Source organism: Aethalodelphis obliquidens, unplaced genomic scaffold (assembly GCF_003676395.1).
Source record: "Aethalodelphis obliquidens isolate GAN/ISIS:26980383/991018 unplaced genomic scaffold, ASM367639v1 scaffold11, whole genome shotgun sequence".
NCBI lineage: Eukaryota > Metazoa > Chordata > Mammalia > Artiodactyla > Delphinidae > Aethalodelphis > Aethalodelphis obliquidens.
Genome location: NW_020837955.1, coordinates 40,470,136 through 40,493,676, shown reverse-complemented (window position 1 = coordinate 40,493,676; position 23,541 = coordinate 40,470,136). Strand labels below are relative to the sequence as shown.

Here is a 23,541-nt window from a genome sequence, read left to right as displayed (position 1 = left end):
CATGCTCTGCCAGCTGTGTTAGACCAGTGTATATTTTATCTTTAATTCCAACAGACCTCCTACAGGGAGTTAGCTGTGCAGGAAGGCAAGGAAACTGACAACGGAGATGTTAATTACTTTGCCCCTGATCACACAGGTAGTACTGAACTGAGCTAGAATTAAAATTCAGTTTGGTGGGAAGCCAGGGCCTCAGTCCACCCTCATCTATATGCGATTGGGAAAAGGTCCTGGATTTTAAATGTTCTGACCCTGGCTGGGACGCCCCCCTCTGCCTCTGACTCTAAGTGACTCCTTCTACCGGGGTGGGGGGGGCTCCCCCTTCCTGAATGAAATGGAGGAAATAATACTCATGTCAAATACCTCCAGGGGCTGCAATAAAGCTCAAAATCTAATTGAAAAAAGAACTGGATAACACTTTGAACACTGGAAAATGCCACACCTATTACCTAAACAGCTGTTAGCATTGTTTTCCAAAAGCAAGGAGGCAGAAACCCACCTTAAATGGATTACCCTGAATATATATGGTCAACCAATTTGCAACAAGGGACAAAGGTGCCCCCTCAGTCAGCACCAAATAAAATTCCTTCCATACCTCACATCCTATATAAAAATTCACTTTAGGGCTTCCCTGGTGGCGCAGTGGTTGAGAGTCCACCTGCCGATGCAGGGGACACGGGTTCGTGCCCTGGTCCAGGAAGATCCCACATGCCGCGGAGCGGCTGGGCCCGTGAGCCATGGCCGCTGAGCCTGCATGTCCGGAGCCTGTGCTCCGCAACGAGAGAGGCCACGACAGTGAGAGGCCCACATAACGCAAAAAAAAAAAAAAAAAAAAATTCACTTTAAATGTATCATAGATCTTATATTCTTAAAACTATAAAACGTCTAGAAGAAGATACTTGTGACTTCGGGCTAAGCAAAGATTTCTTTCATATGATACCAAAAGCAAAATCTGTAAAAGAAAAAAATTGGATCAATTGTACATCATCAAAATGAAGAATTCCTGCTCTTCAAAAGAACTTCTGCTGAGACAACAAAGACAAGCCACACACGGGGAGAAAATAATCGCAAAGCAAGTCAAGGCACAAGCGAAGTGAAGCTGTTTTGCCAGTATTTGGAGCCAGTCCACCTCCAAGCCCCTCATGCCTTCACGCGCCACAGTCAAGATGATCAAGGACAGGTAAGCCAAGTTTACCTCTAAATCTGCACTACAGAATTAGTGGTGTTTTTCCCCAGGTGTTAACCCTGTCCTTCAATGCCGGCCAGATCAAGGAATTCCAACTCTCTGCTTTGAGATGCAACTTTTTTTTTTTTTTTTTTTTTTAGCGGTACGAGAGCCTCTCACTGCTGTGGCCTCTCCCGCTGCAGAGCACAGGCTCCGGACGCGCAGGCTCAGCGGCCACGGCTCACGGGCCCAGCCGCTCCGCGGCATGTGGGATCTTCCCGGACCGGGACACGAACCCGCATCCCCTGCATCGGCAGGCGGACTCTCAACCACTGCGCCACCAGGGAAGCCCGAGATGCAACTTTTTTTTTTTTTTGGCTGTACGCGGGCCTCTCACTGTTGTGGCCTCTGCCGTTGCGGAGCACAGGCTCCGGACGCGCAGGCTCAGCGGCCACGGCTCACGGGCCCAGCCGCTCCGCAGCATGTGGGATCTTCCCAGACCGGGGCACGAACCCATGTCCCCTGCATCGGCAGGCGGACTCTCAACCACTGCGCCACCAGGGAAGCCCCCGAGATGCAACTTTTGAAAAGAACCTTAAATAGAAATAATTTCATTCTGCCTTCCAAAGTTCTGCTTCAAATACCTTAGAGTTGCTTTGAAAAAATAAAAAAATATTTACTGTGACGTTTAATAATAAGCGTTTGCACAGCTGACTGCTCGGGCCAGAAAGTGTCTTGTCTAGTTTGTGAGGGTCCTGCGGGCGAGGATGCATCAGCATAATGCGTTTTAGCCTGTACCCCACGAAGCACCATCTGCCTGGAGCAGCGTGATAAACACCATCTTACAAGGACAAACAGCGGCAAACAAGACAGGCCTTCGTGGCCCACCCTCTGCTCGCTGCCCGGGGGCCGCCGGGCGCTGAAGGCTCCCCGACCCAAGGTCAGGCGACACCCACAGAGGGAGGGCTGTACCCACGGAGACCCCCAAATGCTGCTTAACAGGGAGCTCTGCCGAACTGAGCCGGATGCTAGGGACGTCGCGTTTTACAGTTCACGAGGGTCACAGAGAACAGGGAGCAACCACGAGCCCACGTCAGTCCTGGATAACGTAACAAGGGCAGACAGACGGAATGAAGCGAAGGCGAGGGCGTGCCCCGCACCCCATTTCCAGCTCTGTTCTCTCCGTACTCCGGCGGTCGTGGGCTCCTTTCCACCGTCTGCCCTCCCCCAGTGACCGTCTCAGCCTCTCTTCGCTCTCCTCCAGCCCAGGATCCCACCCCCTTTTCGCTCAGCTCACCTCCCGCTTTAGGGAAAACCAAAACCATCAGAACAGGCTGGGCAGTTCTGCCCACAACTCAAGCCAAAACAAGCCGGACGCCCGGCCTCTGCCTGTCCCTCCAGGCAGACGGAGGGAGCACCTCCCTCCACGGGGTGGGGGTGGGGGGATACTGCCCGCTGCCCCACCGTCTGATCGAGCACCTCCCGCATTCTCCTCCACACTCCAGCCCACGCCAGCCTCTCCCCTTGAAAGCACCCAGAGCCCCAGGCTCCCCACCGCCCAGCCCAGCACAGACAGCTCCCAAGCTGTGCACTCACCCCGGTGTCCAGTAACCAACGCACTGCCCAGACCTCTCGAGCCGCCATCAAGTCTCCATTCCTGCCGAGGCCACAGCGACTCCAGGCCTTCGCTTAGGTGACCTTCCCTTGACACTGCTGTGACCCCTCATTTTCCGGAGCATCCACAGCCCTCACTGCCAGGGCGACCACCTTCCTCTGTCCCCTGCCCCTCCCTTAAAGGTGGGTGTCCTTGCAGTCCCATTCTAGACTTTTCTCCCCCCTCTCCATACCCCTCAGGAAGCCCCCTTCGGCTGGCTGCAGACGCCTAATGCCTGTCTCCCAGGTCACCTCTCTCCTGAGCTTCACACTCACACACCCGACGGCCACTGGACTCGTGGCTGCCCCACAGATGCTGCAAACTCCCCCTGCCTTAGAGGGGGCCCTACCCTTCGTCCCGGTGCTCCAGGCTCAGGGCGCTGCACCCGGGAGCCCCCAGGTCACACGCTCAGGATGCTGCGTCTTCGGCACAGCCCACTTCTGACCAATCACAGAGCCTGGTGGATCCTCACTATTCCACACGCCCTGCCTCTACGGCCTTCTCCATTTCTATAGTGTCCACCACCTGGCCCACGCCTCTTGTGTCTCCCTCCGGCAGGAAGGCACGGCCTCCTAAGAGGCCTCCCGCCTCTGCTCTGACCTCCTCAAGGTCACGTCCCACGCGCAGCCAGAGGAGCTTTCCTAAGATGCAAATCTAACTGAGATACTTGGGTGGCAACGCCCTGCTCCTGGGATACAGGCCTGACCACCCAGCATCCTCAGAGGCCCGGGCCCCACCTCCCCCATGTCCCAGTCAGGGGCCTCCACCTCCACCTGCAGGACCCTTTCCAACAATGTGGAGCCTCTTTCAGTCTCCCCCATGCTACGGACATCTCTGCCAGCTCCGAGGCTGTGCCCATGCTGTTCCCTCCTCCTGGGTCACTGTTCCCCCCACTCCTGCCCCTGGTCCTAAACACGCAGAGGTATCAGCCCTTAGCCATTGTTTTCCTCAAGACACACGGATTCCGGGTCAGCCATCGAGGACTATTACCGCGCTGGGCCGTGTGTCTGTAGCCCCCCGACCAGGGTCTCACGGCTGTGGCCCGGCCAAGGACCCTAGACACAGCAGAGCCTCCATGACTCCCTGACCCACAGAGCTTTGCCCAAAAGCACCTCTTTAACCTCAAGAGACTCTGCACCTCTTTGCTTTGCACCCACTGAAATCGGCCTCGTCAGCTGAGAGACCCAGCTGTATCCCCTCCAGGAAGATGAGCAGCCAGAAGAGGCCGAGGGAACCCTGAGGTCCCCCCAGTGCAGCCCAAGCCTCCTGAGAAAGCGCGTGCCATCCCCCACTCTCGTTAAGGGCGCAGCCCGCTTTGCCCATTTCTAACACTGGCTACTGGACGAGAGACTTGAGTGTTTTGGTTTCCGCTCGTGCTTGCAGGAAAAGGCCCCCGTTTCCTCCGTGGAGTCAGGCTGCTTCACTGAATTCAGGTCTCTTTCCAGGGCAGGGGCTACTGCTTCGAGAGCTTCTCAAGGTGTGCAGCACGGGCCAGACAAGGCGGGCTCCAGCTCGGTGATGGACAGCGATGGGTCGAACCTCATCTGCAGAAGGCGCCTCCAGAAACAGAAGGCCCGAACGCAGACGAGGGAGGGTAGACGGCATGACGCCCAGGAGCGGGTGCCCCCCCGGACAAGCACCCGGGCTCTGGGCCAGGCTGTCACCTCCGCCACCTACTATGTGAACTCAGGAAGGGAGCCTTTCCTCTGGGTGCCTCTCAGTGGGAAAAGATGGAGGTTAGTAGCGGTGAATGGGGCGGCCTCCAGAGGCAGTCGGGAGAACGGAAGGGTGCCATGGAGGCGACGAGACACCCCCAACCCATCACTGCTGCTCACGGCCGGTGCTCACCACTCGTTGTGGCGGCAGGAGAGTGTGGATGTGTACAGATGTGAACACACACACCTTCTTCAACGTGCAAAACTCTCCATTCAGTGAAAACTTCCATTTATCAAGTCCTGATTAAAGTGGTAAGTAGTGAGTAGAATCATTTGCCAAGTCTCAGAGACAGTCGGGTAACAGGAATGGAGGGCACTGGAGACGTCTCTTTTTCTGTTGTTGTTTTCTATTACTTTTTGTAAACCAGTTATTTATTTACACAAAATCTTGCTCAGAACATGCCAGCCTCTTTCGAATGGTAGGGGAGAGGCCAGGATGCCCGCATGGCATGTCAGCAGCCACCAGGGTGCCTCCCAGGCCTTGGCTAGGCTCCCGGCAGGGAGGGGGCACGCATCGGTTCACTGGGCAAGTGAGGTGGGCAGGAGGTGAGGCCTGTGGGATGTGCCCCAGAGACAGGGCTCAGCTTGGAGTGGGCACTCCTCGGCACCCCTCCCGGGGCTGTGAGCCGGGGCCACATAACCTGTGTGAACACACCCACCGGACAGGGTCTAGCCAGGAACAGAGACCAGCACAACAGAGAAACGTAAATGAATTCAATGTCTGAGCTTTGTTTATCCGTCTCCTGTGTCTTAAGTCATAACTGAACTTATCAAATCAGTGTTTGCTTTTTAAGAAAGTTATTCTTTCAGAGTTGACTTTAAGTTTACCTGAATTAACAAAACGGCTGCTTAAGTCCAGGCTGCCACTTCTCCTTGAACGTGGAAAAGCTTTTCCCACGTGAGGACGGACAGGCCCAACCCTAAAGGCCTTTGGGCCTCAAATACGTGTGCAATGACCCACTGACATGCTGAGAACACGCACTTCAGTCCCCCACACACTCAGGCACGTGAAGGATTCAGGTACAACTGAAACTACCACCAAAAACAATAGGGCTCCCTGCCAATGAGCACTGATTGAGAGGCAGCAATCCACAGAAAGATACAAGAAACAAAATCAGGGGCCAGTGGTAAAGCTATTTCTACTAATATTAAAAGACAAGCGGGCTTCCCTGGTGGCACAGTGGTTGAGAGTCCGCCTGCCAATGCAGGGGACACGGGTTCATGCCCCGATCCGGGAAGATCCCACATGCCGCGGAGCGGCTGGGCCCGTGAGCCATGGCTGCTGGGCCTGCGCGTCCAGAGCCTGTGCTCCGTGGCGGGAGAGGCCACAACAGTGGGAGGCCCGCGTACCGCAAAAAAAAAAAATTAAAAAAAAAGACAGGCAAGTTGCTGGGTGGTCCTCTTAATACTGGGTTCATCACTTAACATCCAGGCAATCAGGAACTCATGGTATCCATAGAGCTACCATATGATCCTGCAACCCCGCTCCTGGGCACATATCCAGATGAAAATATAACTTGAAAAGATACATGCACCCAACGTTCATAGCAGCACTACTTACAATAGCCAAGACATGGAAGCAACCTAAATGTCCATCGTCAGATGAATGCGTAAAGAAGATGCGTGATATATATATACATATACAATGGGATATTACTCAGCCATAAGACAGAATGAAATAATGCCATTTGCAGCCACATGGATGGACCTAGAGATTATCATACTAAGTGAAGTAAGTCAGACAGACAAAGGCAAATATCATATGATACCACTTACATGCGGAATCTTAAAAAAATGATACAAAAGAACTTATTCACAAAACAGAAATAGACAAACTTATAGTTGCCAAAGGGGATGAGGTGGGGGGGGATAAGTTACGAGTGTGCGCTTATCAGGTACACACTACTATATATAAAAAAGGCAAACAATAAGGACCGGGCTTCCCTGTTGGCGCAGTGGTTAAGAATCCGTCTGCCAATGCAGTGGACACGGGTTCGAGCCCTGGTCCAGGAAGATCTCACATGCCGCAGAGCGACTAAGCCCGTGCGCCACAACTACTGAGCCTGCACGCTACAGCCCACGAGCCACAACTACTGAAGCCCGCGCACCTAGAGCCCAAGCTCCGCAACAAGAGAAGCCACCGCAGTGAGAAGCCCACACACCACAACAAAGAGTAGCCCCCGCTCGCCGCAACTAGAGAAGGCCACGTGCAAAAACAAAGACCCAATGCAGCCAAAAATGAATTAATTAATTAATTAATTTTAAAAAACAATAAGGACCTACTGTATAGAACAGAGAACTATACTCAATATCTTGTAATAACCTATAATGGAAAAGAATCTGAAAAATATATATATATGTGTGTGTATGTGTATAACTGAATCACTTTGCTGTACACTTGAATCTAACACAACATTGTAAATTAATTATACTTCATTTTTTAAAAAGAGAGAAACATCTCTGAAGAGGGCAATAATGAAGTATGATTTAAAGGTTAAAACAAAAAACTCATGGTATCACAACTCTGAGGAAGGAAAGTATGGTCAGAACTGAATCAAATGGACAAATACACATTGAAACCAAAATTCTAGAGAGAAAGAAATGAAATGCATAAAAGAATTATGAAATGGCAGAAAATTCCAAAAGTTTTCTAATTGCTCAAACAGTTCAGGTTAAAGAAATTAAATAAATTTTATACTCTTCCCTAAGCAAATTTAATTGTCATGCATCTCATGAGAATGCCAACTTAATCCAAACTGTAAAACAAAACAAAACATGCACTTTCCATCCAGTATCGATTTAATGCTGTAAGTATCTCTCTGGATAAAAATATTACTACTGATGATGATTAATAGACACTATTTTAGGGTAAAGTTCAGGCTACATTTTTCAGCATAATTAGTTTAATTAAATCCATTAGCATATCTTTATATAAGATTACAAGAGCTATCTGTGATACAAAATAAGTTTTTCTTGAATAATGTATGAAGCAATTATTAATTACATATTTCTCCAGAAAACACATATTAAAATGATTCCATTTGGAGGTTTTGAGCTAAAATATATATGGTCCACAAATTCTCCTTTCAGACTTGGCTCAGAAGAACCAGAGCATCCTGATACAGAAAAGCATCCTGATACAGGAACATGTAGCAAGAACAGTTCAGCCAATAGGTGCCCCTGGACCAGAGCTTGTGTATTTCATAGGGCACAAATGAAATGGAGCAGATGGCAGGACACGAAGGTTTCATGCAGTTAAAATGGAAACACACGGCACTTTGGAGAGATTCAAGGATGAGCCACACTGTTCTTAGACACAGAAGAATCCAGAACAAAAGAAAGATAATGACAGTGACTGCTTCTGCTCCTTACACCCTATTCAATCAAGACTACCTACATCTTCTGTATCTTAAATCTAAAATTACCTCTCCTCTTTATACCAAGCTCCCTTGAAGCAGATTCTGGTCTTTAACATAACATTCCCCATCTCTACGGCCAACGTTGTGGTTCATTCAATCCCGAGTGACAAGTGAGCAGCTGGAGGAAATCACTCCTCTGAGTAGTTTTATGTATAACTATCACAAAATCCAAAGGAAAAAGGTAGTGAGAAAAGTACAAGCAGTATACTAAGATTAAGATTCTTCAGCGAGGACTTCTCTGGTGGCACAGTGGTTAAGAATTCACCTGCCAATGCAGGGGACACAAGTTCGAGCCCCGGTCTGGGAAGATCCCAAATGCCGTGGAGCAACTAAGCCCGTGTGCCACAACTACCGAGCCTGTGCTCTAGAGCCCGCGAGCCACAACTACTGAGCCCGCGAGCCTAGAGCCCGTGCTCCGCAACAAGAGAAGCCACCGCAATGAGAAGCCCACACACCGCAACGAAGAGTAGCCCCCGCTCGCCGCAACTAGAGAAAGCCCGCACACAGGAGCGAAGACCCAACGCAGCCAGAAAATTAATAAATAAATAAATTTATTTTTTAAAAAACACGCAGAAAAACAGAAAATAGCGGGTGTGCGCAAAGACACTGAAACCTCTGCGCACTGTTGATGGGAATGTTAATGGTACAGCCACTGAGGAAAACACTGTGGAGGCTCCTCAAAAAATTAAAAATAGAACTACCATATGACCCAGCAATCCCACTTCTGGGTATTTACTCAAAAGAAATGGAAGCAGGATACAGAAGATACATTTACACACTCCTATTCACTGCAGCATTATAAACAACTGCCACGAGGTGGAAGCAACGCAAATGTCCATCAACAGATGAATGAATAAAGATGTGGTCGACAGGAGCTTCAAGATGGCGGAAGAGTAGGACGCAGAGATCACCTTCCTCCCCACAGACACATCACAAATACATCTACACGTGGAACAACTCCTACAGAACACATACTGAACGCTGGCAGAAGACCTCAGACCTCCCAAAAGGCAAGAAAGTCCCCACGTACCTGGGTAGGGAAAAAGAAAAAACACAGAAAAAAGGATAGGGACGGGCCCTGCACCAGTGGGAGGGAGCCGTAAAGGAGGAAAGGTTTCTACACACTAGAAGCCCCTTCGCGGGCGGAGACTGCGGGTGGCGGAGCGGGGAGCTTCGGAGCCGCGGAGGAGAGCACAGCAACAGGGGTGCGGAGGGCAAAGCGGAGAGATTCCCGCACAGAGGATCGGTGCCGACCGGCACTCACCAGCCCGAGAGGCTTGTCTGCTCCCCCGCCGGGGCGGGCGGGGCTGCGAGCTGAGGCTCGGGCTCCAGTCGCAGGGAGAGGACTGGGCTTGGCGGCGTGAACACAGCCTGCAGGGGGTTAGTGCGCCACGGCTGGCCGGGAGGGAGTGCGGAGAAAAGTTTTCTTTCCTCTTTGTTTCCTGGTGCTCGAGGAGAAGGGATTCAGAGCGCCGCTTAAAGGATCTCCAGAGACGGGCGCGAGCCGCGGCTAACAGTGCGGACCCCAGAGACGGGCGGGAGACGCTAAGGCTGCTGCTACCGCCACCAAGAAGCCTGTGTGCGAGCACTGGTCACTGTCCACACCCCCCTTCCGGGGAGCCTGTGCAGCCCGCCACTGCCAGGGTCCCGGGATCTAGGGTCAACTCCCCCGGAAGAAGGCCTCAGGCTGGTGCAACGTCACGCCGGCCTCTGCCGCCGCAGGCCCGCCCCGCACTCCGTGCCCCTCCCTCCCCCCCCACCCCCCCGGCCTGAGTGCGCCAGAGCCCCCGAATCAGCGGCTCCTTTAACCCTGTCCTGTCTGAGTGAAGAACAGACGCCCTCAGGCGACCTACACGCAGAGGCGGGTCCAAACCCAAAGCTGAACCCCTGGGAGCTGTGCGAACAAAGAAGAGAAAGGGAAATCTCTCCCAGCAGCCTCACAAGCAGCGGTTTAAAGCTCCACAATCAACTTGATGTACCTGCATCTGTGGAATACATGAATAGACGAGTCATCCCAAATTGAGGAGGTGGACTTTCGGGGCAAGGATATATTTTTTTTCCCCTTTTTCTCTTTTTGTGAGTGTGTATGTGTATGCTTCTGTGTGTGATTTTGTCTGTACAGCTTTGCTTTTACCAGTTGTCCTAGGGTTCTGTCTCTCCTTTTTTTTACTTAAAAAAATTATATTTTCTTAATAATTATTTTTTATTTTAATAACGTTATTCTATTTTATTCTACTTTATTCTATTTTATCTTCTTTCTTTCTTTCTTTCTTTTTTCTCTCCCTTTTACTCTAAGCCGTGTGGAGGACAGGCTCTAGGTGCTGCAGCCAGGTGCCAGGGCTGTGCCACTGAGGTGGGAGAGGCAAGTTCAGGACACTGGTCCGGGAGAGACCTCCCAGCTACACATAATATCAAATGGCGAAAATCTCCCAGAGGTCTCCATCTCAACGCAAAAACCCAGCTCCACTCAATGACCAGCAAGCTACAGTGCAGGACACCCCATGCCAAACAACTAGCAACAGAGGAACACAACCCCATCCATTAGCACAGAGGCTGCCTAAAATCATAATAAGGCCACAGACACCCCAAAACACACCACCAGACATGGACCTGCCCACCAGAAAGACAAGATCCAGCCTCATCCACCAGAACATAGGCACCAGTCCCCTCCACCAGGAAGCCTACACATCCCACTGAACCAACCTTAGCCACTGGAGACAGACACCAAAAACAACGGAAACTACGAACATCCAGCCTCCAAAAAGGAGACCCCAAACACAGTAAGTTAAGCAAAATGAGAAGACAGAGAAACACACAGCAGATGAAGGAGCAAGCCAAAAACCCATGAGACCGAACAAATGAAGAGGAAATAGTCAGTCTACCTGAAAAAGAATTCAGAATAATGACAGTAAACACGATCCAAAATCATGGAAATAGAATGGAAAAAATACAAGAAACGTTTAACAAGGACCTAGAAGAACTAAAGAGCAAACAAACAATGATGAACAACATAATAAATGAAATTTAAAATTCTCTAGAAGGGATCAATAGCAGAATAACTGAGGCAGAAGAATGGATAAGTGACCTGGAAGATAAAATAGTGGAAATAACTACCACAAAGCAGAATAAGAAAAAAGAATGAAAAGAATTGAGGACACTCTCAGAGACCTCTCTGGGACAACATTAAACGCACCAACATTCGAACTATAGGGGTCCCAGGAGAAGAAGAGAAAAAGAAAGGGACTGAGAAAATATTTGAAGAGATTATGGTTGAAAACTTCCCTAATATGGGAAAGGAAATAGTTAATCAAGTCCAGGAAGAACAGAGAGTCCTATACAGGATAAAGCCAAGAAGAAACACGCCAAGACACATATTAATCAAACTATCAAAAATTAAATACAAAGAACAAATATTAAAATCAGTAAGACAAAAACAACAAATAACACATAAGGGAATCCCCAGAAGGTTAACAGCTGATCTTTCAGCAGAAACTCTGCAGCCAGAAGGGAGCAGCAGGACATATTTAAAGTGATGAAGGAGAAAAACCTACAACCAAGATTAAACTACCCAGCAAGGATCTCATTCAGATTTGATGGAGAAATTAAAACCTGTACAGACAAGCAAAAGCTAAGACAATTCAGCACCACCAAACCAGCTTTACAGCAAATGCTAAAGGAACTTCTCTAGGCAGGAAACACAAGAGAAGGAAAAGACCTACAATAATAAACCCAAAACAATTAAGAAAATGGTAATAGGAACATACATATCAATAATTCCCTTCAATGTAAATGGATTAAATGCTCCAATCAAAAGACACAGACTGGCTGAATGGATAAAAAACCAAGACCCGTATATATGCTGTCTACAAGAGACCCACTTCAGACCTAGGGACACATACAGACTGAAAGTGAGGGGATGGAAAAAGATATTGCATGCAAATGGAAATCAAAAGAAAGCTGGAGTAGCAATTCTCATATCAGACAAAATAGACTTTAAAATAAAAACTCTTACAAGAGACAAAGAAGGAAACTACCTAATGATCAAGGGATCGATCCAAGAAGATATAACAATTGTAAATAATTATGCACCCATCATAAGAGCACCTCAATACGTAAGGCAAAGGCTAACAGCCATAAAAGGGGAAACTGACAGTAACACAATCATAGTAGGGGACTTTAACATCCCACTTTCACCAATGGACAGATCATCCAGAATGAAAATAAATAAGGAAACACAAACTTTAAATGACACATTAAACAAGATGGACTGAATTGATATGTATAGGACATTCCATCCAAAACAACAGAATACACATTCTTCTCAAGTGCTCATGGAACATTCTTCAGGATAGATCATATCTTGGGTCACAAATCAAGCCTTGGTAAATTTAAGAAAATGGAAATTGTATCAAGTATCTTTTCCGACCACAATTCTATGAGACTAGATATCCATTACAGGAAAAAATCTGTAAGAAATCCAAACACATGGAGGCTAAACAACACACTACTTAATAACCAAGAGATGACTGAAGAAATCAAAGAGGAAATCAAAAAATACCTAGAAACAAATGACAATGAAAACCCAAAACCTATGGGATGCAGCAAAAGCAGTTCTAAGAGGGAAGTTTATAGCTATACAAGCCTACCTTAAGAAACAAGAAACGTCTCAAATAAACAACCTAACCTTACACCTAAAGCAGTTAGAGAAAGAAGAACAAAAAAGCCCCAAAGTTAGCAGAAGGAAAGAAATCATAAAGATCAGATCAGAAATAAATGAAAAAGAAATGAAGGAAACAATAGCAAAGATCAATAAAACTAAAAGCTGGTTCTTTGAGAACATAAACAAAATTGATAAACCATTAGCCACACTTATCAAGAAAAAAGACTCAAATCAATAGAATTAGAAATAAAAAAGAAGTAACAACTGACACTGCAGAAATACAAAGGATCATGAGAGATTATTACAAGCAACTATATGCCAAGAAAATGGACAACCTGGAAGAAATGGACAAATTCTTAGAAATGCACAACCTTCTGAGACTGAAACAGCAAGAAATAGAAAATATGAACCGACCAATCACAAGCACTGAAATTGAAACTGTGATTAAAAATCTTCCAACAAGGGCTTCCCTGGTGGCGCAGTGGTTGAGAGTCCGCCTGCCGATGCACGGGACATGGGTTCGTGCCCCGGTCCGGGAAGAACCCACATTCCACAGAGCGGCTAGGCTCCAGGAAGATCCCACATGCCGTGGAGTGGCTAGGCTCACGAGCCATGGCCGCTGAGCCTGCGCGTCCGGAGCCTGTGCTCCGCAAGAGGAGAGGCCACAACAGTGAGAGGCCCGCGTACAGCAAAAAAAAAATCTTCCAACGAACAAAAGCCCAGGACCAGATGGCTTCACAGGTGAATTCTATCAAACATTTAGTGAAGAGCTAACACCTATCCTTCTCAAACTCTTCCAAAATATAGCAGAGGGAGGAACACTCCCAAACTCGTTCTACGAGGCCACCCTCACTCTGATACCAAAACCAGACAAAGATGTCACAAAAATAGAAAACTACAGGCCAATATCACTGATGAACATAGATGCAAAACTTCTCCACAAAATGCTAGCAAACAGAATCCAACAGCACATTAAAAGCATCATACACTATGATCAAGTGGGGTCTATCCCAGGAATGCAAGGATTCTTCAATATATGCAAATCAACCAACGTGATACACCACGTTAACAAATTGAAGGAGAAAAACCACATGATTATCTCAATCGATGCAGAGAAAGCTTTCGACAAAATTCAACACCCGTTTACGATAAAAACCCTCCAGAAAGTAGGCATAGAGGGAACTTTCCTGCACATAATAAAGGTGTTATATGACAAACCCACAGCCAACATCATCTTCAATGGTGAAAACCTGAAACCATGTCCACTAACATCAGGAACAAGACAAGGTTGCCCACTCTCACCACTATTATTCAACATAGTTTTGGAAGTTTTAGCCACAGCAATCAGAGAAGAAAAAGAAATAAAAGGAATACAAATTGGAAAAGAAGAAGTAAAGCTGTCACTGCTTGCAGATGACAGGATACTATACATAGAGAATCCTAAAGATGCTACCAGAAAACTACTAGAGCTAATCAAGGAATTTGGTAAAGCAGCAGGATACAGAATTAATGCACAGAAATCTCTTGCATTCCTATACACGAGGAAAAATCTGAAAGTGAAATTAAGAAAACATTCACTTTTACCATTGCAACAAAAAGAATAAAATATCTAAGAATAAACCTACCTAAGGATACCAGAGACCTGTATGCAGAAAATTATAAGACACTGATGAAAGAAATTAAGATGATACAAATAGATGGAGGCATATACCATGTCCTTGGATTGGAAGAATCCACATTGTAAAAATGACTCTACTACCCAAAGCAATCTACAGATTCAATGCGATCCCTATGAAACTACCACTGGCATTTTTCACAGAACTAGAACAAAAACTTTCACAATTTGTATGGCAACACGAAAGACCCCGAATAGCCAAAGCAATCTTGAGAAAGAAAAACGGAGCTGGAGGAATCAGGCTCCCTGACTGCAGACTATACTACAAAGCTACAGTAATCAAGACAGTATGGTGCTGGCACAAAAACAGAAACATAGATCAATGGAACAGGATAGACAGCCCAGAGATAAACCCATGCACATACAGTCACCTTATCTTTGATAAAGTAGGCGAGAATATACAGTGGAGAAAAGACAGCCTCTTCAATAAGTGGTGCTGGGAAAACTGGACACCTACATGTAAAAGGATGAAATTAGAATACACCCTAACACCATACACAAAAATAAATTCAAAATGGATTAAAGACTTAAATGTAAGGCCAGACACTATCAAACTCTTAGAGGAAAACATAGGCAGAACACTCTATGACATAAATCACAGCAAGATCTTTTTTTGACCCACCTCCTAGAATAATGGAAATAAAAACAAAAATAAACAAATGGGACCTAATGAAACTTCAAAGCTTTTGCACAGCAAAGGAAACCGTAAACAAGATGAAAAGACAACCCTCAGAATTGGAGAAAATATTTGCAAATGAAGCAACTGACAAAGGATTAATCTCCAAAACATACAAGCAACTCATGCAGCTCAATATCAAAAAAACAAACAACCCAATCCAAAAATGGGTAGAAGACCTAGATAGACATTTCTCCAAAGAAGATATACAGATTGCCAACAAACACATGAAGGAATGCTCAACATCATTAATCATTAGAGAAATGCAAATCAAAACTACAATGAGGTAGCACCTCACACCAGTTAGAATGGGCATCATCAGAAAATCTACAAACAACAAATGCTGGAGAGGGTGTGGAGAAAAGGGAACCCTCTTGCACTGTTGGTGGGAATGTAAATTGATACAGCCACTATGGAGAACAGGATGGAGGTTCCTTAAAACACTAAAAATAGGGGGATGCAGGGGTTGGGAATCCGCCTGCCAATGCAGGGGACACGGGTTCAAGCCCTCGTTCGGGAAGATCCCACATGCCACGGAGCAACTAAGCCCGTGTACCACAACTACTGAGCCTGCACTCTAGGGCCCGTGAGCCACAACTACTGAGCCCACGTGCCTAAAGCCTGTGCTCTGCAGCAAGAGAAGCCCGCACACTGCAAAGAAAGAGTAGCCCCCACTCGCCACAACTAGAGAAAGCCGACGCACAGCAAAGACCCAATGCAGCCAAAAATAAATATATAAAATAAATAAACTTACAGAAAAGAAAAAAAAACTAAAAACAGAACTACCATATGACCCAGTAATCCCACTACTGGGCATATACCCTGAGAAAACCATAATTCCAAAAGAGTCATGTACCACAATGTTCACTGCAGCTCTATTTACAATAGCCAGGACACGGAAGCAACCTAAGTGTCCACAGACAGATTAATGGATAAAGAAGATGTGGCACATATATACAATGGAATATTACTCAGCCATAAAAAGAAATGAAATTGAGTTATTTGTAATGAGGTGGATGGGCCTAGAGTCTGTCATACAGAGTGAAGTAAGTCAGAAAGAGAAAAACAAATACCATATGCTAACACATATATATGGAATCTAGAAGAAAATCATTCTGATAAACGTAGGGGCAGGACAGGAATAAAGATGCAGACGTAGAGAATGGACCTGAGGACATGTGGAGGGGGAAGGGTAAGCTGGGACAAAGTGAGAGAGTGGCATGGACATATACACACTACCAAATGTAAAACAGATAGCTAGTGGGAAGCAGCCACATAGCGCAGGGAGATCAGCTCGGTGCTTTGTGACCACCTAGAGGGGTGGGATAGGGAGGGTGGGAGGGAGATGCAAGAAGAAGGAGATATGAGGATATATGCATATGTATAACTGATTCACTTTGGTATAAAGCAGCAACTAACACAACATTGTAAAGCAATTATACTCCAATAAAGATGCTAAGAAAAAAAGTAGATGAACATTTGTTATGCCTCCGTTGGAGAATATCCACAATGGGGGAAAGGCCTCCCTGTTTCTCATGGGAGAGATGTCATTTCCATTGGGCAGGACAGTTTTTACCACCTCTCTGACTCCTGCCCATTAAATGCACGTAACCCCCTGCACATAACACACACACACAGAGTCACTGTCACAATCAAATGATGTCCCTGACATTCCCAAACAGCCCCTGGCTAAGAACCACCAGGTTAGACCAGAGCTTCCCCTTCTGTGTCACGAATGGGTCCCCAGCGGGCAGAAGCCCTCAGCCCTTGGGTCAGCCTGGCCAGACCCAGGCCTCTGGATCGATGGGCTAGTCCCCTCTGGCCACGAGTAGCTGTGCTATACAAGGATGTGCCCATGTATGGAAACGGCGGGGACGCACAGGCTCAGGTGTGGCTCTGCTCTCCCTCGTTTAGCTCCTCTCAGTGGTTAAGACTCACTCTTGGAACCAACTCCTGCACCTGTTTCATCCTGGTTCCCCGAGGCTGGGCACATGGGGCACCAGAAGGGAGTTCGCTCAAGGACGGAATGAACTATAGGACAAGGGGCCAGGGGAACCACCATGATTTGGGAAATGAGGCCAGGCTGAGACGCTCAGCAGAGCACAGGGGCCCTGCAGGTAGCACAGGGCTCTAGGTAGCAGGACCACGGTGCAAAACGCACAAGGCAAGAGACAGAGAAGGGGACGAATTAGCACATTCAAGAACAAAACCTTCGGGCCTCCCTGGTGGCGCAGTGGTTGAGAGCCCGCCTGCTGATGCAGGGGACGTGGGTTCGTGCCCCAGTCCGGGAAGATCCCACATGCCGCGGAGCGGCTGGGCCCGTGAGCCGTGGCCACTGAGCCTGCGCTCCGCAACGGGAGAGGCCACAGCGGGGAGAGGCCCGCGTACCAAAAAAAAAAAAAAAAAAGCACAAAACCTTCTTCTCTGGAGCCACTGTGATCTCCCTAGCCTTCTAAAATCCATTTGCCAAGAATTAAGTCACGCAAAATAGTGGTATTACCGTAATGTCGGCAGGAACAAATTTGAAACAAACTATGAACTTTTCTTTTTTACTTTTTATTGGCACAGCCGTGTAGCAAGGAGGCCCAGTGAGAAGGGGACGATCCTTTAGAACAGGCTTCCACTGCCTCCAAATTGGCGAAAGTTAGTCACCTGTCTAGACAGCTTCCAGGAGGCAAAGCATGCTTCCAATGATGGTGATTTTCTAAAACACACTTGAAACTCCGAAGTCGACAGATAAGAAGATGGTCCATTCAAAGCATGTTAAGGGGCTGCATTTCAGTGAAGCAGTTTTGAAAATGGCGACTGAAGGAAACAACACGTCACGCTTGTGTTTTACTCACGAGCTGAATAATCTCACAGAACGCAGCCTTTGAGGAACAGGAATGGGTGGACGAAGGGGCTCCAGCAGACAAGGGAGGACGGAAGATGCAGGAGGGAGGCTGGTCTCCTCCACCCTCCCAGCACCTCCCGCTGCCCGCTCGCCCCAGCCCACCCGACCCCCCTCAGGAAAACCATTAGAGATGACGCTCTAGGGTGTGGAGACACTCAACAGGCAGATGTAGCCAAACAGGGTGAATAAAAGGCCCCTCAAGAGAGTAAACAGTGGAAACAAACAGGGCCCAACACTCGGACCCAGGCTCTCCCTCCCACTCCTACCCCAACCCCAAGCCCTGTGCACACTGGCTGCCCTGCATCCAATGCAAAAAACAGCCCATTGTGGGTGGAACTGTGCCCCGTCCCCCGCAAAATATGTTCCACTTCTAACCCCTGGGACCCATGAAAGTAAACTTATTTGGAAATAGGTACTTTGCAGATGAAATCATATTAAGATGTGGGCACACTAGAAAGGGTGGGCCTGAAATCCAATGCCTGTGTCTCTGCTTTATTTACTCATTTATTGTGATTTAGTTTACTTATTTTCATTGAAGTATAGTTGACTAACAATATCATTAGTTTCAGGTGTATAATATGGTGATTCGATAATTTTATATATTATGAAATGATCACCCTGATAGGTCTGGGTACCGTCTGTCACTACACCAAGTTATTGCAATATTGATTATATTCTCTAGGCTGTACATGTCATCCCTATGACTGACTGAATTTATAACTGGAAGTTTGCACCTCTTCATCACCTTCACCTATTCCCATCTCCCTACAGGTCCCTCCACTCTGGTGATCACCAGTGTGTTCTCTGTATCTATGAGCTTGTTTCTGTGTTGTTACATCTGTTGATTTGTCTTGTTTTTTAGATTCCACATGTAAGTGAAATCACACTGTATTTGTCTTTCTCTGTCTGACTCATTTCACTTAACACCCGCTGGGCTATCCATATTGTCACAAATGGCAAAATTTCATGTTTTTACGGCTAACATTCCTGTGCGTGCGTGTGTGTGTGTGTGTGTACACACACAATATCTTCTTTATCCACTCATCTATCGATGGGCGTTTAGGTTGCTTCCAAGAGAGGGGGCTGTGCACCGGGGCACAGGCAAGGGAAAAGGCAGAGGCTGGGTGGAAAATGAACACGCAAGCCAAAGAAAGCCAAGGATTGCCAGCAGCCGCCACACGCTGGAGGAGACAAAGAGAGAAAGATGCTCCCCTCGAGTCTTCAGAGATAACATGACCCTGCAGACACCTCCAGAACCACGAGAGAACAAACTTCTGTTGCTTTAAGCCATCCAGATTGCGTTCATTTCTCAAAGCAGCACTGGGAAACTAACGCACTTCCCAACCCAAGACCAGAAGGAAAGGCTTCTCCCACTACCTGTAGTGAAAGACGAAAGTTTACTTTTATTTTCAGTCCGTTTCCAACCAACAGCTTTGTAAAATAAAATTAAAAGGATTTTCTAGTAACTGGAAATGCCACTTGGGTGACACAGCTGTGTCAAATTACTGGGTAAGTTCCTAAGCATTTACTGTCAATGCTTGTGCTGATCTCACTAGGGAGAAGTAATAAACACCCGTGCACAGGCAAGGGTCTGAGACCACCCGCTTTCAGTGACACTAAGAGCAGCAGGTCCAAGTTCCCTGGGGGTGGGGATATGCCTTGGTCAGGGATGACGGATCCGGGATTAGAGTTCCACCTTTCCAGGTTCAAATCCTGACACCTCCTCCCACACCCTCCTCTCCAGCACATCAACATTACTGCTGTGGTCACTCCAGTGTTGTCTCGCCAGCCCTGTCCAGGAGAACTTGCTGCAGTGATGGAAGATATCCTACAGTTGCTCTGTCCAATGTAATAGTCACTAGGTACATGTGTCTATGGAGCACTTGAGATATGCCTAGGGTGACTGAGGAGGAGAAATCCCAGCTTTATTTAATTTGAAAGGATTTAAATTTAAATAGGGCAATGCAGATCCAGGAGACACCCACAGCAGCATTCCTCAGTCTGCTCCTTTTCTCCCAAAGTTGGTCCCTGAACCCTGGGGTAGGTTGGTATCGATTTCTCCCAGAGGACGCATCTTGTGAGAATTAAACGGGAACCTGCAGGGAAGACGTCTCATGCACGGTCAGTGCTCAATCATTTCCTTGAGGACAGGATTCGAGTCTTCTTGGCCCTGAGGCTCTTCCATGTCATAGGTTCTAAGATTTAGGAGGTCGTAAATAATACTGATGTTGCTGTCTCTGATTAGGAATGGTGGGTTTTGACAGGATGTACTCCTGGAAAAATGTATCTGTTGTGATTTCTAAATTCTCGAGATTGATTTGCTGTCCCATGACTCTGACCTTACGTCTCCTCCCTCTCTTCTTTCTGGATGGCCCGTCTCCTGCTCAGGGAAAAACACTGCGTGAACTTGAATTCTTTGGGTCTTGAATCTCAGTGAAGATCCTAGATATCTGAAAACATAAAATACAGCCCTGCATTTGCCCTACAGAGAAAGGTTTAATAAAATAAAGAAGGGGGGACTTTTCCATATGGACTTTCATGTGTAATCCAGGAGTTCATACGATACGATACATTAAAGAGAATCACCATATGACCCAGAAGTTCCACTCTTAGGTCTATTCCCAAAGAACAAAAACAGGTCTTGAAAGAAAACCTTGTACAAGAATGTTCACAGTGTCATGATTCACAATAGTCAAAAAAGTGAAAACAACTCAAATGTCCATCAGCTGATGAATGGATACACAAAATGTGGTCTATCCATACAATGGAATTTGATTCTGCCGTGAAACGGAAAGAAGTACTGACACAGGCTACAACATGGATGAACCTTGAAGATATGCTAAGTAGAAGAAGCCAGACACGGAGGCCACATATTTCATTGTTATTTACATGATATATCCAACATAGGCACATTCAGAGAGACAGAAAACATATTAGTGGTTGCCAGGGGCTGAGGGAGGGAGTAACAGGGAGTCACCATGGGAACAGGGTTTCCTTCCGGGGCGGTGAAAATGTTTTCGAACTAGGCAGTGGTGATGGTTTCACAACACTGGGATTGCACTAAGTGGTTGCTTTACAATGGCTAACGTGGTAAATTTTACGTACGTACATTTCACCACCAAAAACGTAATTTAAAAAAAGGAATGTGCTGTCCCCCCGACTATAAATGACACCCACAAGACTGCCCTTCATTTAGTCATTCAGAGTCACTCTCTGTCACTCAAGCTGTGACACACAGGACTGACCCTCACGATGGTTTCCAGCAGAGACAGACCAGCACCTTGGAAACAGCAGGGTGCCTCAAACTTCCTCTAAAATGAGACGTGAAATTAGTCATCATCATAACGATTCCAATGTCACTGCCTGGTTCACTGGCAAAGCTACGTCTCCCCCGAAGCAAGCCACAATCAACGCTTTAATTAAGCAAAATGTAAGGAAACCAGAAAGGAGAGCCGCCCGGATGCCCCCAACACCGATCACTGCCCCGAAATACCACCCCTGAGGCCCCCCCTTTCCCATTTGTCTATAGCTGTGTCTCAGCAAACATTTACCATGTAGGTCAAAGGATTCAAACCATGAATATCCAAATTGATAACTTGGTAAAAAGGCACTCAGAGACGTGGAACGGGGAATTTTTATAAATGTTGCCAAAATAATGAAAAGCTTGGGGTTAGGTAATTAAAAATATTTCCGCAGGTCAGTCTCTGCTCCTCCATAGGAAAAGCTGGTTGGGAAGACTAATTATCGCCGTACCAGACACCAGCTTGGGGCAACGTCTCTCCTGGAGACCCGAATGTCAGGCCCTCTGCCGCCCCGCGTGCCCCCCAACCCCTCGGCAGCCCTGGCCTGGTGCCAGGACTCGGGAAGCCTGCTCCCCTGGCTGGGGTTTTCTCTCCTAGAATCTTAGATGCGGGGACCTGAATCCTCAGTTATCCTGAGGTCTCCCAGAGGGGGAAGCACGATGTCACAGGGGGACTGAGATGAGAACAAAGGAGTGGAAGGAAATAAAGTGGGTGCACAGAGGGTGTGAAGGCAGAAAATGAGGAGGGCGGGCTGTGACCCGCCAGCAAGGCGAGGGAAGGCTGCGGTCACCATCTGTCCATCTGTCCTTCTCTCTGAACGGAGCAGGTGGGCCTGCTCGGAATGCAGATGCTAAGAAGGCAAGGGGCCCCAGGTCAGGGCTCCATGGACACAGAGGGGACAGGGGAGGAGAAGGTCACAGAGAGACCAAAATAGGGGGACCGGGGAGGACAAAGGAAACCCCAGCAGGGCTGAGTCACCGGGGAGGCCGAGCGCATGGGCCTGGATCACCCTTTAGCTGCCCTGGCAAGATCCCCTGCCCTGGGCGGCAGGGTGATGACGATGGGGCGCTAGGAAGTCAAACCTAAGTTTAGGCAACTCACTGGGATTCGCTGTTACGGGCTGTGTGGGTCAGCAAGGGGTGTCCTAACACCCACGGATGAGGTGACTCCTAGAAGCCCCAGATCGAGGTGTCGCCAGGCTGGGCTCCTGGTGGGCTTGCAGAGGACCTCCTTCTCCCTGGGTCTAGCCCGGGTCCTCCCTCTGTCTCTCCTCTTTCCTATGTGTCCATGTCGTAACTTCCTCTTCTCATAAGGACTGGAACAGGGCCCACCTTAAGGGGCCTTGCTGTCCCTTAATTATCTCCTAAAAGCTTTGTCTCCAAAGTACAGTCACACTTGGAGGTACTCAGAATACAGCTTAAATGTGCTGGGGACACAATGCAGCCCATAACATATTGTTCCCCTCTTCTCCCTCCTTTGTGCATTGTTCCCCTCTTCTCCCTCCTTTGTGCAAACGTATTTATTAATAAAAAAGACTTTTTTCTTCTACCTAATGGCATTCTCATTATTTTACGTTCTTCAACACAGAGCACTGACAAAGGCTCTTTTGAAGGAAAGGCAGCCCCAAGCGAGGAAAGTTCAAAGTCTGCCAACAAACATGTTCTCTCAAAAGTACCCTTCTGCAAACGCCCCCACCTCCAGCCATGCAGGCACGAGCTCCCGTCGGGACCACAGGCCGACGACTCCTGCTGCCCTGGCCGCAGACAGCTGCTCCTCTGCAGGTCCCTGGGGCACTAGCGCCAGGGATTAGAGCCCACGGGTTAAGAAATGCCAGACGGCCAGCGTCCTGAGGCCAGAGACTAGCACCTGGCACACAGGAAAGGTCAAGGCACATTTTTGGAAAGAACTGTAACAGGTGATTATGTGGGGTGTTTTGTCTAGCTCCCAGTGGCTGCTGGAGAAGAGAGAGAACGAAGCCCAGAACGTGCTGCCGGCAAGCTAAGGCTCACGGGAGCAACGCCAGCCCCACGCGTGAGCAGCAGCTCAGGTGAGCTGGATGCGAGGAGTTAAAGAAATGGCTCTGGTCCTGTAACAGCACACACCGCAGGCACACAGGGGTGCTCTGTGCAGAACCACAGGGTGACCAGAAAAGATGGTGTCTGCGCACACAGGGCCTCTCCCAAGCGCCGCTCAGCCCACTGGGTCTGCCCTCCATGACGGCTCATGAGTCCCCACGAGCTGGGACTGGCTGTGCGCAGAGCCCACGTCCTCTTGTGCCCAGGCCGCCTCCCAACACGTGGGCACGACTTCCAGCTGGAAGGGCCCTCCCCCTCCGCCATCTCCACCCGCTTTCCAGCTGGAAGGTCCTCCCCCCTCCGCCATCTC

General features: G+C 47.9%; 1 protein-coding gene across 2 annotated transcripts in view; it reads right to left on the bottom strand.

Annotated features, from left to right (window-relative positions):
- Positions 1–23,541, bottom strand: part of DOCK1 (dedicator of cytokinesis 1) — a 542,215-nt gene that overhangs the window by 350,945 nt on the left and 167,729 nt on the right. The window lies entirely within an intron of this gene.